Source organism: Calidris pugnax, unplaced genomic scaffold (genome assembly GCF_001431845.1).
Source record: "Calidris pugnax isolate Ruff unplaced genomic scaffold, ASM143184v1 scaffold113, whole genome shotgun sequence".
Taxonomy (NCBI): domain Eukaryota; kingdom Metazoa; phylum Chordata; class Aves; order Charadriiformes; family Scolopacidae; genus Calidris; species Calidris pugnax.
In genome coordinates, this window is record NW_015090879.1 from 1,018,039 (window position 1) to 1,028,984 (window position 10,946).

At 47.4% G+C, this 10,946-nt stretch overlaps 1 protein-coding gene across 1 annotated transcript in view; it reads right to left on the reverse strand.

The window, feature by feature from the left end:
• The window catches only part of NFYC (nuclear transcription factor Y subunit gamma), a 30,096-nt gene extending 23,989 nt beyond the window's left edge, over nt 1-6,107 (reverse strand). The window contains exon 1 of the mRNA XM_014946539.1: nt 6,007-6,107. The gene's annotated coding sequence lies outside the window, so the exon portion shown is untranslated. The remainder of the gene's footprint in view (nt 1-6,006) is intronic.
• Nucleotides 6,108-10,946: the final 4,839 nt, after the last annotated feature.

Sequence of the window (10,946 nt, forward strand, 5' to 3'; positions counted from 1 at the left end):
ATGAAGAAAGGAAATTTTCTGTCTTCAAGGTAAACATAGGACTGATTTCAGAACCCAAAATGAACAGCCTTATGCTGGACCCAAGGGACAATTCCTGCTTTAAGGGACTGTTTAGGATAATGGTTAGGAAATTGAGTTAGAGTAGAAACAAGAGCCACCAATAGGATAATGTTTTGAAAAACTCTTAGAATGAAATCACTATAAACTCCAAAATAAAAGCCTAAGCAGGTTAAAAGCGCTCAGAGCATTACTATGGTGATTGCTGCCCATTAGAACTGAGATACATAAGTGGCGTTGAAGTTGCTTTAAGGAAAGGATAAAAAACCCAAACTCTCACCCAAACCCACAGCATCAGCTCTGCCAGACAAGCTTTGCTAATGAAACCATTCCTGGGCCATTAGGTAAGCTCCTTCACCCACGGGAAGCTGTGTTCTCCTCTTTAAAGAATGCCTCCTATCAGGATTAGTGCCAACACAAAAAATACCAGAGCACGAAGAGAAGATAAGCCCTCCCCGCAGCCCAGCGAGGCAGCGCCTCCAATTTCATGCTATTGGTGTCTCAACCTGTTTGTCTTCTTCAATATGCAGTTTGCAGGAAAATTTTTAGACCTTCATTATATTTCATCTTTCCTCCTGCAAAGATTTCCTCCAGAACCCAGTGCAGGAGGGAAGAGGTGCCCTGAAGATCCCCACACTCCCCACATCGTGGGGCTGGGTCTCTCAGAAGGTTTAAGACGAAACTGGCTGCTCCACCACCACCTTGTTGCTGGATAACAGAAGTTCAAGTCCCTCTCCCATGTCACCTGGTCGCCACAAATCGTAACCCCAACCAAAGGAACCAGCAGTGTCTGGATCTGGATCCTTTCCTCCTGTGTCTCCGTGAAGAAGCTGGAGAAGTTCCTTGCAAGCTCGACGCGCTTCTGCTCTCACAGCCCTTCATTTCACCAAAGCCGGCATCTCCCCGTGCGCCCGACGCTGCTTGGAAGCAAAGGGGATGCTGTGCCAGCCTCAGACCAAGAAAACCACCAGCTTTGGGTCCCAGGAGCCTGCAGCCTGAAAACCAGGCTACGCAGAGATGGTCTCACAGAAGAATCTAGATGAGAAGGTTCACACACACACAACACACTGAACTCACAACACAAACACCTCATGGAATTAGATATAAGAAAGCAACCAACTCCCCCCAAAATATAGACACAGCACGAAATAAGGGTGTGGAACAGGAGAGACTGGGATACCCCTGCTTCTCACCAGCCAGCCCAGTCCACACAGCTGGAAATACCTTCCATGAAGGCAAATGTTTTGTTTCCAGACTTAAAGGAAAAAGAAACCAAAGGCCAAAAAAGCTGAGGCCTAGGCATAAAACGCCTGGAGGTAATTACAGAGCAGATTAGCAAGCACATCCCCAGAACTACGACATCAACACTTTGCAATTAGAGCTTTTCTGCTCACCAGAGCAGAACACCTTTTACAAACACCAAAACTTACAAAATCCTGTGGCAGCCGACAAACACTTAAGAGTCTCAGTTCAGAGGAGCACAGAGCAAGCACCAAGACACCTCCAGCATCTGTGGGTTTTTTTTGTTATTGCTTGCTTGTATGTTTGTTTGTTTTGCTTTTGTTTTTTAAGCAGATGCTGGTTTGTGCTCTTTCTGTAACGCGGTGGGAAGGGGGAAGCAGGCAAATGAAGCTGTCTCACCCGGGATGCCTACAATCTGCACGCTTGAGCAAGAACCTGCTATTGAAAACACAAGCTACGGTTTAACCGCAAATAAACCCAAGATCTCTGGTCTTGCAATTCCACTCAGGGCAGGAACGCAGGGCTCTTCATCTGGAAAAGCAGCAATCAGACCCAGGATACTCCCGGGCATCACCGGTGCCGGTGGCCAAGTCAGCTGGGGCAGGAGAACCCGAGGCCAAGGTCCCCGGCCAGCGAGGGTCACCTCACAGCTTCCGACAGGCCTGCTTTCCAGTCACTCCCAAACTGGCCTGGGCTAAGAAGTCAACCAAAGCCAGCTGGGCAGAGAGAGATCTAAATGAGATTTATCCAAATATCTGCAGGGATATGCAAAGGGCGAATGCCAGGGGGAAGCGCTGAAAAGCCTTGAGGCTCAATGAAGGAGGCTCCAACTCAGCAACTTCCTCAAGCGCCGCAGCCCCTGGTGACAGCAAAACGTCAGGCCCTTTGCATATTGTACACTCAGATTCCCGTGACTTACACTCTGGGAAAGAGCCCCTTTTACACAGCACCGTATTATGCAGCAGTAAAAGCATATTCCATGCAAACGTCTGTAAAAAATGGCTAAATCTATAGTAAATGGAGGCTATAAAGAAATTAGAGAAACTCAGACAAATGTTTTGCCTTCACATCCTTAGATTATAGCTACAAATAAGGGAAACACACAAATATTTCTGAAAACTGACATTGCAAAAACAAATTCCCCCTGCCAGGTTCTACCACTACATAAATACAGACCCAACATCTCCATGTCCACAGTCTTTACAAAATCCCCGCTCCCCAAAATATCTCCCCACACGACTCTTCTTAAGATGCTGTCAGTTTTACAACATCCATTATCCCACAAAACTTGCAAATTAATTATTAGGAAAATTATTACAGAAAAGGAGAAAACAAGCAATGTGGTTCTTCTTTTTACAAAAAAAAACAAAAACAAAAAACCCCACCTTTACTACCAAAGAATAAAACCCAACCCCACAGCACCCAGCAAAAACTCTGGCAGCCTGAAGAATTAAAAATAGATCCACAGAGCTGAAAAGTCAGTATTTAGACTGAATACCAACCCCGGCATTCCGCGATACTTCAGTCTGATCCCGAACTCCCCGAACTGTAGCGTTCTGTTTTGGGAGCCTGTCCTGTGATTTAAAAGTAAAATGCGCGGAGCCCCACTCGCATGTCTAAAGAATGAGCTCTGTGTAGCAACAAGCGCCAGACACCTGATCCTGCCAGAATCAGAAGGAACAATCTAGCAACCAAGAACGAGTTCCCCAAGAAGAATAAATACGGTTTTATGTGAATTTGGTAACACATTTCTCCAAACGCGAGCGAAGGAGGAGTGGTCGATGGAGGAGAGAAAGGCACACAGCAGCACCCTGGGCAAGATGCTGCTCTCATTACTTCAATGAGAGCAATTTGCAGCCCTGTCTTGTACAGCAAATGCAGAACATACACCGAGTTTGGATGTGCTACACCAGTCCCTGCCCCCGGCAGCGATGGCGGTGGTTGGAGCTGTCTCTGTGCTGCAGCTCAACCACAACACGTTTGGCACAACACGATGCCCTGTGCTACCTTAGCTTAAACCAAACCTTTGGGAAGTCACGTTAATGGTCCAAAATTGCTTCCACAGAGATATCACACCTCCATTCACTGTGCATTGACTCCACTTCAAGATCTACTCAGGTCAATATAGATATTTTCAGCCGAGACTCCTTTCACAGAATCCCATGGGGTTGGAAGGGACCTCTGGAGATCATCCAGCCCAACCCCCTGCCAGAGCAGGTCCACCCAGAGCAGGTCCCACAGGAACGTGTCCAGGTGGGTTTGAATGTCTCCAGAGAAGGAGACTCCACCACCTCCCTGGGCAGCCTCTTCCAGGGCTCTGCCATCCTCAAAGTAAAGACATTTCATGAAATAAGGTTTCGTTTCCATTAAGTTCCAAATCACACGCTGACCAGAGGGAGGCCAAGCAGCACAACAGCACGGCTGGAAATACCCAGGTGCCAGAACCACAGCCAAGAATTACTTCTACTCACTTTTGGAGGTGGCAGCGCTGGTGTAAAAATAGTTCTTAATTGTGTTTGAGATCAATGGTTTCTTCTCCTACCTTAACATTCAGGCCTTGCTCACTCAATTATGTAAAATTTTTAAACCAAGAATGGAATTCCATGACTCAAGTCATGCCGGCAGTTGAGCTGTAACCACAAACAGACAGATCTCTCTTCCAAAGCAGTGCCATGGAGTTTGCGTTGTGCCCATTTTTTTCCCCTCCTGTTGATGACAGCCCTCGTTTGATTGTGGAGACTAAGAGCCGTCAGACTCACCAAGGGAACTTAACCCACCTCTGACATGGCAATGAGACAGCACGTGAAGGTGGTCTCAACCTGGCCACCGGGAACACCGATGGGCACGCAACTGGTCTACCATCCTCTACAGAAGGTTTCCCAGCTATGAAGCCATCACACAAACCATCACACCACAAAAGACGTTGCCACAGTGTGGCACAGAGCACTGTGGCAGAGGGAACAACCACCAAGATTTGTGCCTGGCCGTGCCAAAGCAAAAGGAGAGGCACAAGCCGTGGCATGCAGGGCTCCGGGGTTACGACACACCAACCTCTGCCTCCTGATGCTTTGAATGAATCCATGAGAAAAACCAGTGAACACACCCCCAGGAATGGGGCTTGGAGAGAGCCAGCCTGGCTCGTGCTGCCATCACCACACGTGCCAAACACCTTCCCAAAGGAGGAGCCACTTCAACGTACACATCTGTGGAGACTCAGTCCCAGCCCTGGTGTGTCAGTGGGAGAGCACAGAAAAGGCTTTGCCTATAAAACATTGTGTGAGCGAGTGCCGGGGGGAGCAGAGGGAATACCACATTTACAGAGATTTATACGGTGTTGTTTTGGACACGAGATCAGCTTTGAACAAAACCCAATACTCCACATCCCAATAAAAAGGAAGCAGGAACACTATAAAGATCAAACATAATTGACTGTATAATCCATAGCATTACAGATACAGCACAATAACTTCAGCACATCGCAGCGGTAATGATGCTGTTGTTATTAAAGCACAATAACTTTGTTCATAATTTGTTGCCTGTAAGTGATGATCAAAGTTATAGCTAAACCATAGGCCAAAACCAGAAGCCTTGCACTAAGTGTAACACTAGTGCTATACAATAGTGCTATGAAACCTAAGGCAGCTTTTCAGGTGGTAGAAAAAGGTGAAGATCCCAAACTTCGGAAAGCCTGAAGTTCTGCTCTTGATGAAAATGTAACCTTTCAACTCCTTAAAAACAATTTCAAGAGGCTTTCAGTAAAACCAACATAATTCAAAACACAAGCGCTTCCTTCCAACGCGCTATTATAGGAAACTTCTGCAATTCCTCAGTTTTATTTTTATCCGTTCCCCTCGCGGTGTGACATACACACAACCCTCCAGCACAGAGCTGGCAACAGAAGGGGCTGATCTCAGCTGACGGGAGAATCATTGGAGGCTGGGATAAGGTGCAGATATGCAGATTTCTCTCCTTCGATCAAATTAAAATTGAACATCATGGTCAGGCCAGTTAAATGCTGCACTAAATTACATACAGAGTATCCTCTGATTACTGATTACTTATTGCTAAAGGTTTTTAAGAGAAGGCTGCAAAACAGCATTTAAGTGGAGTTGATCTTGCCTTAGGGCAGAAAAAATAAACAAGATGACCTCTTTAGGTGCCTTCTAGCCCTTCTTTCTATAAATATTTAGCAGTAGATTATTCTGTCTTCAAAGCACTGTTTGAACATTAGCTCTCTAATACCTCTAATGCATCACTTCTGTTTTCATTCACGCGAGGTACAGCATTTGATTTAAGCCCAAACCAGCTGCAAAGTCAGAGAGAGGGACGGGGATTAACGCTTCCAACAGCACACAGCTCCTCAAACTGGCCCACTTTGGTTTCAGCACTTTGGCAGGGCCAAATCTGCCTTGTCCCCTCTCATCACCGAGCCATTAAGAGTGTCGCTGGATAGTTTTTGCTGGATCACAGACACAGCTCTGCCTCCTCCTCTCCCTTTCTCCACCCCAGTACCTCCAGCAGGAATTCTGCTCCTCCTTCTCCCATCCCGGGCACAGTGGCTGGGTTTCGGCACGCTGGGGTACGAGCTGCCACTCCACTGCCCACTCAGTGGGGACAGGGGAAGAGAATGTCCTGTGGCACAGCCAAGATGCAGCAGAGACATTTTACTGAACACACACACCAGAGGAACAGCGCTGAGTCTCATACCTGAGCACAGAAGACAGCATGACCTGGCAGCCAAAGGCAATTTCTAGCCCAGACAATGGCAGCTGCAGCCTGGGGCAGGCGAGTGTCACTTGGCTTTACTCCTTCAGGAGGAAAAAAAAAAAATCAACAGGAATAATGTCTCCTTTTACAGAAGCGTGGAGTTTCTATTCACCATGTAACTCGCAGCACTGCTAAAAATCCTCTGCCCAGGAGCAGCCCCCCACCAGCCTGTGCACAGAGAGACACACAGCCTGCACCCAACGCTGGGCAGGGGGGTGGGAACACACACAAACCCACCGAAACCGCGCCACAGAACGGAGAACTGACCCCCCCACAAAGCAGCACCAAGTCAAAAACGAGGCTGCAAATATTAGAGCAGCACAAGGAAAAAGGCACAGGAATAGTTTGGGTTTTTTTCCTTAAAAAGGTAAAGCAAACAAAATAATCTGAATTGCTGTTTGTACTGGTTATTTTACTTTCTTTTCTTCTTGAAATGAAAGAGCACAAGGGTCTCGCTTGCTATTTGGTGTTTACTATTAAATAGTGGCTCTTTGCAGTGCCATTTTGGCTGGCAAGCACACAGAGCAAGAAGCAGAGGAAGAAAATTCCCAGCCAAATAACAACAAGTGTCTAAGCCAACGTGTGCTGCCTCTCCAGCTCCCAAATCCCACACCCAGCAGATACAGAAAAGTTCTTTTAAGTAAAGCACGTTCAAGTTAGTCAAGTCTACTTCACAGGATAAAACAGCTGGCACATACCAAAACAATACTGCAAATCATGTATTTCGCCTTACAAACTTTAATCTCGACCAACTTAGCACAGGATTGGTGGCATGTATTGCAGCTTTAGAAATTTAAAAGGAATTCCAAGCTACACACCTCAGAATGTACTTCCCACTCCTGGTATACGGGCGTTTTACTCGCTTCCCTTTAACAGCAGCCTTAATGAGGGTAACAAGGAAAAAAAGTGAAACCAAACTTATCTTCCCAAAATTACATGGTCTCAGTCTCGAGCAGTTATAGAACAATAAAACTAGTGAGAAACGTTAAGGCAGTGCCTTGCTCTCGGCAGCAGGAGGCAACTCAGCCAGACCTGTACCATATGGGAATAAATGTCACAAACGCAGAGACATCAGGTATTCCCAAAACAAAAGCCCTTCTCACATACCCCGAATGCACACAATACACACAGCCTGTGAGATATTAATAAGCCCAACTTGAAATCTGACAAAAATACTTTCAGGCCCATAGGCACTATTTTGGCATCAACAAGCAGCAGCACTAACCAAGCTATGGGCTTCACTTATTGAGAAACTGCTTCAAATATTTCAAAATCCAGTGATAGTTTCCAGCTTTGCTGGTATCTGCTCGGCATCTGTCGACACCCAGACACCCGTCGCAGAGACCCCCCCGACTGCCGTGCCCAGGAGCTCACAAAAGCAAGGGGGGGGTGTTGCCAGAGGGGTCTCACCCAGCATTTGGGGCTGTTTGCCCGTTTCTTTTATTTTGTATTTATACAGCAGCAGTTCTGATCATGTAACATACACGTTTACTGCTCTGGAGCACAAGCCAAATGCCTGTTAAGACAGTATGGATTGAACCCACATTCAGCCTGGGGAATCATTATTATTATTTTCTAAATGTTAGTCCTTGATATTTGGAATTATTTATAAATAATTCTGCATTAAATCAGGAGTTTCTATACAGAAAGTCCTAGGAGAGCCCTCCCAGTTTCTCACCCTCCTGGTAGCCACAGGATGTAACTGGCTGAACCAGCTCTGACCCTCCCGAGGCCAGCAGGACCCCGGCGGCCGCTGGAGCCGAGAGTTGTCAGATGCTCCTGCGGCACATTCAGGGCAGAGTCAGGCTGGCATTTGAAGGCAGCCTCAAGTGTCGCGTGTTTCTTTCCTCTTCTGCTGCGTTTTTAGGCTTCACCACCACCGTGCCACTAGAGAGGGAAGAGGGGAAGGCAGAAGGAGGGATCAAACCGCAGCAGGGCAGCTGCAGCTCCCACCTAGCAACCCAGGAGCGACAAACGGGAGTTACTCACAAAACCTGTGACGGTTTCAAAGCCGAGTGAAAGGCTGTCCCAGCCTATAACTGGGCATGTCTTCTACACATGGGGGCATTCTGGGTAGAAAGTGAAATAAATGTGCTGCTTTTAGGGGCCTGCAGGGTTATTTTTCTATTATTCTAATACTCAATGTTCCTACCACTTCCTTTTATAAGTTAAATTATCAAATGGCATCTTGCAGAAGTGAAAAGTAATTATTTTCATAGAATCAACCAGAAGCCTTTTGCCTCCTGAGACCAGCAGCTCTCACTTACATGAAGCACAACCTGTACTGCTCAATAGGGAGACGGGATGGTACAATCAGGCCCTTCTCTTATTTTCTTTTTATTATTTTAAAAAATAATCCTCTATTATAAACATGCAAATCTTGACCTTCTGGGTCACCTTCACTGAATGAAAAAAGACAACTGAGAGCGACCCATTTTGATTTATCAGGAAATGACCAGATAGCAGAGCACATTATAAACAGACAGCGGAAGAAAATCTTCCCACCGAGATCTCAGCATGTAGAAAACCTTAAGTTTTTGAGAACAAATGAAAATAAACCACCTTCCTGTAAATTCCCAGGAAGCTTTGGCAGGTAACCTGAAGTTTGATCTCGCTGTCAGTGCCCCTTGTAACAGCTGCTACATTTTTTGACCCTCTGAAACATAAGGTAAGCTGTTGTCTTTATCAAAAACATAATAATTTATGGGTTTAAGTTAGCAACCATACAAATTTAATTCGGCTACCACATCGGCAGACAGCTAAGCCCTGAAATTAAGAAACCGCTTTGTGTGCCCACGCTATTAAAATACGGGTGTCACGCTACATTATATAAATGCAAGATACTAGTCCGATTAAAAACACAAACCAACCAACCTCACTCACATATGAGCATTGGTTTGAAAGGTGACCTCCTGTGGGCATCCACCACCGTCACATGCATCCTCATCATCCTCCTCCTCCTCCTCCTCCCTGCCACCAAGGAGCTCGGCCCAGGGACAGTGATTTCCCACAACAAACCTTCACACCTTCACTACCTGCGCTGCCAGTTCAGCTAGTGTAAAAAACAAGGGTTGAAAAGTTCCTTAAACAAAAAAAATGAGCCTGTTTTTGGAGCCTGCATTTCCAGCAGCAAAAACTACAAGAAAAGCCCAGGGGACCTTTGGGACACAGAGACACAACAAACTTCACTGAGCAGTGTAAAATTGGACCCAAGGACCTTCCTTTCTCTTACGGTGCCGCAAGAAAAAGGCAGGAACTGGTGCAGTTTGTTAATGAATCCCGTTACAGTGCTACCAAAAGCTTTAGGTTTTTCCTGCTGCTCTTGACCTAGAAAGATCCAGCAGCAGCCATTCGTACATTGCTTAAGCAATGAAATATGACAAACACTGGGGGTAAGGAAGACCTCTGCAGGATTTCTAATTTCATCTTATGGGACCTACAGATTCCCTTGCCTTCTGCCACCCCTCAAAAGCAGGGAGCAGCTGAATACACCCAAATTTCAGGGCAAAAAAAAAACCCTTTTAAAATGTCTCATTTTTGCTTAAAGATGCTACCAATGACCTTCACGCTCACAGTAAATCCCCTGCCTCTGGCCAACAGCCTGCTAGGGAAGTTATTCCACTACCGCACCGGAGCAGCCACCGTTATTCAGAGATGGCTCAGGGTGATGTTTCTCATTCTGCCCCCTTCTCCGACTGAAACTTACACGCCAGGCCAGACACCACAGAAAGTTGAAAAAGCTTTTCCTGAGACAAGGTGATGCTATTCCCCACTTTGAACTGAAATTAAAACACCCCAAAGTAATACTTGAAGGCTGTAACAATTCAGAGACCGCTCAGGTTGAAGCTCAGCCCCGAGCCGCAGTCCTTTGTTGGGAGCTGACGCCGAGGAGCAGAGCAGGGTCGTGTCTCAGGGCCCACTTTTCTAGAAAAATAAGTTGCACAATGTAATTACCTCTGATTTTCAAAATCAGTACCTTTAAGGTCAACAATTAGCAGTCAGGGGACAAAAAAAAAAAATAGAAAATGAAGGAGATAAGAGCAGGCCTGAGAACACTCGAGCTGTGTCACCCAGTTCACCCCCGAGAAGGCAAGAACAGGAACAGGAACATTCAGCATCTCTCAGGAGGAGTGGAGGAGAAGGAATGTCTGCAATGTGATTTGAGCCCTCTCACTGAAAACTAACTTTAATCCTAATCTACAAACTATTCTCCGTGTCCTCGCTGCCCTCGGGAGCAGCTTCGTTTCTCAACTCGGATTTCTTTTTTTTTTTTCCCCCTTTTTTTTTTTTTGCAGTCCAAAGTGCCGTAAACAAACTTTGTCCTTCATTCTGGAAACTCGGAGCCGTGGTATTTCAAGGTCACTGGTGGTAGCGAAGGAAGGCCTAGCTCCGGCAGCTCCGCTCCGAGGGCGGGCGGCGGGAGGGGGCCCGGCCCCGCGGGTCGGGGGTGACACCGGGAGGGCCCAGAAAGCCCAAACGCTCCAAAACTCGGCCGCCGAGACACGCTCTCAGCCCGTTCCTCCGCCTGTCACCGCCGGGCTGCGGGGCTCCCGTGACCTTCAGTGCTTATTTGCAAATAAAAAAGGAAAACAAAGGGCTGCTTGTACCCCTCGGGAGCTAGGCCGGCGGCTCGGGGGTGACGGGGGCTCCGTTACCCCCCTCCTCGCCCACCAGGAACCGAGTTATCGCTGGGTGCCCGCGGGCCAGCTCCCGGAGAGTCGGGCAGACCCCTCAAGGGCAGCCGGGGCAGCCCCATCCCCCGCCGCCCGGTGGCTGCTTGGGGACGGGGGGCAGACGCTGCCATTTTGTGTGTGTCCCCCGCTCCGTTACCGGCCCCGGGGCGGCCCCCTCACCCCACCCCCGCAGGGCGCGGCCCCGCG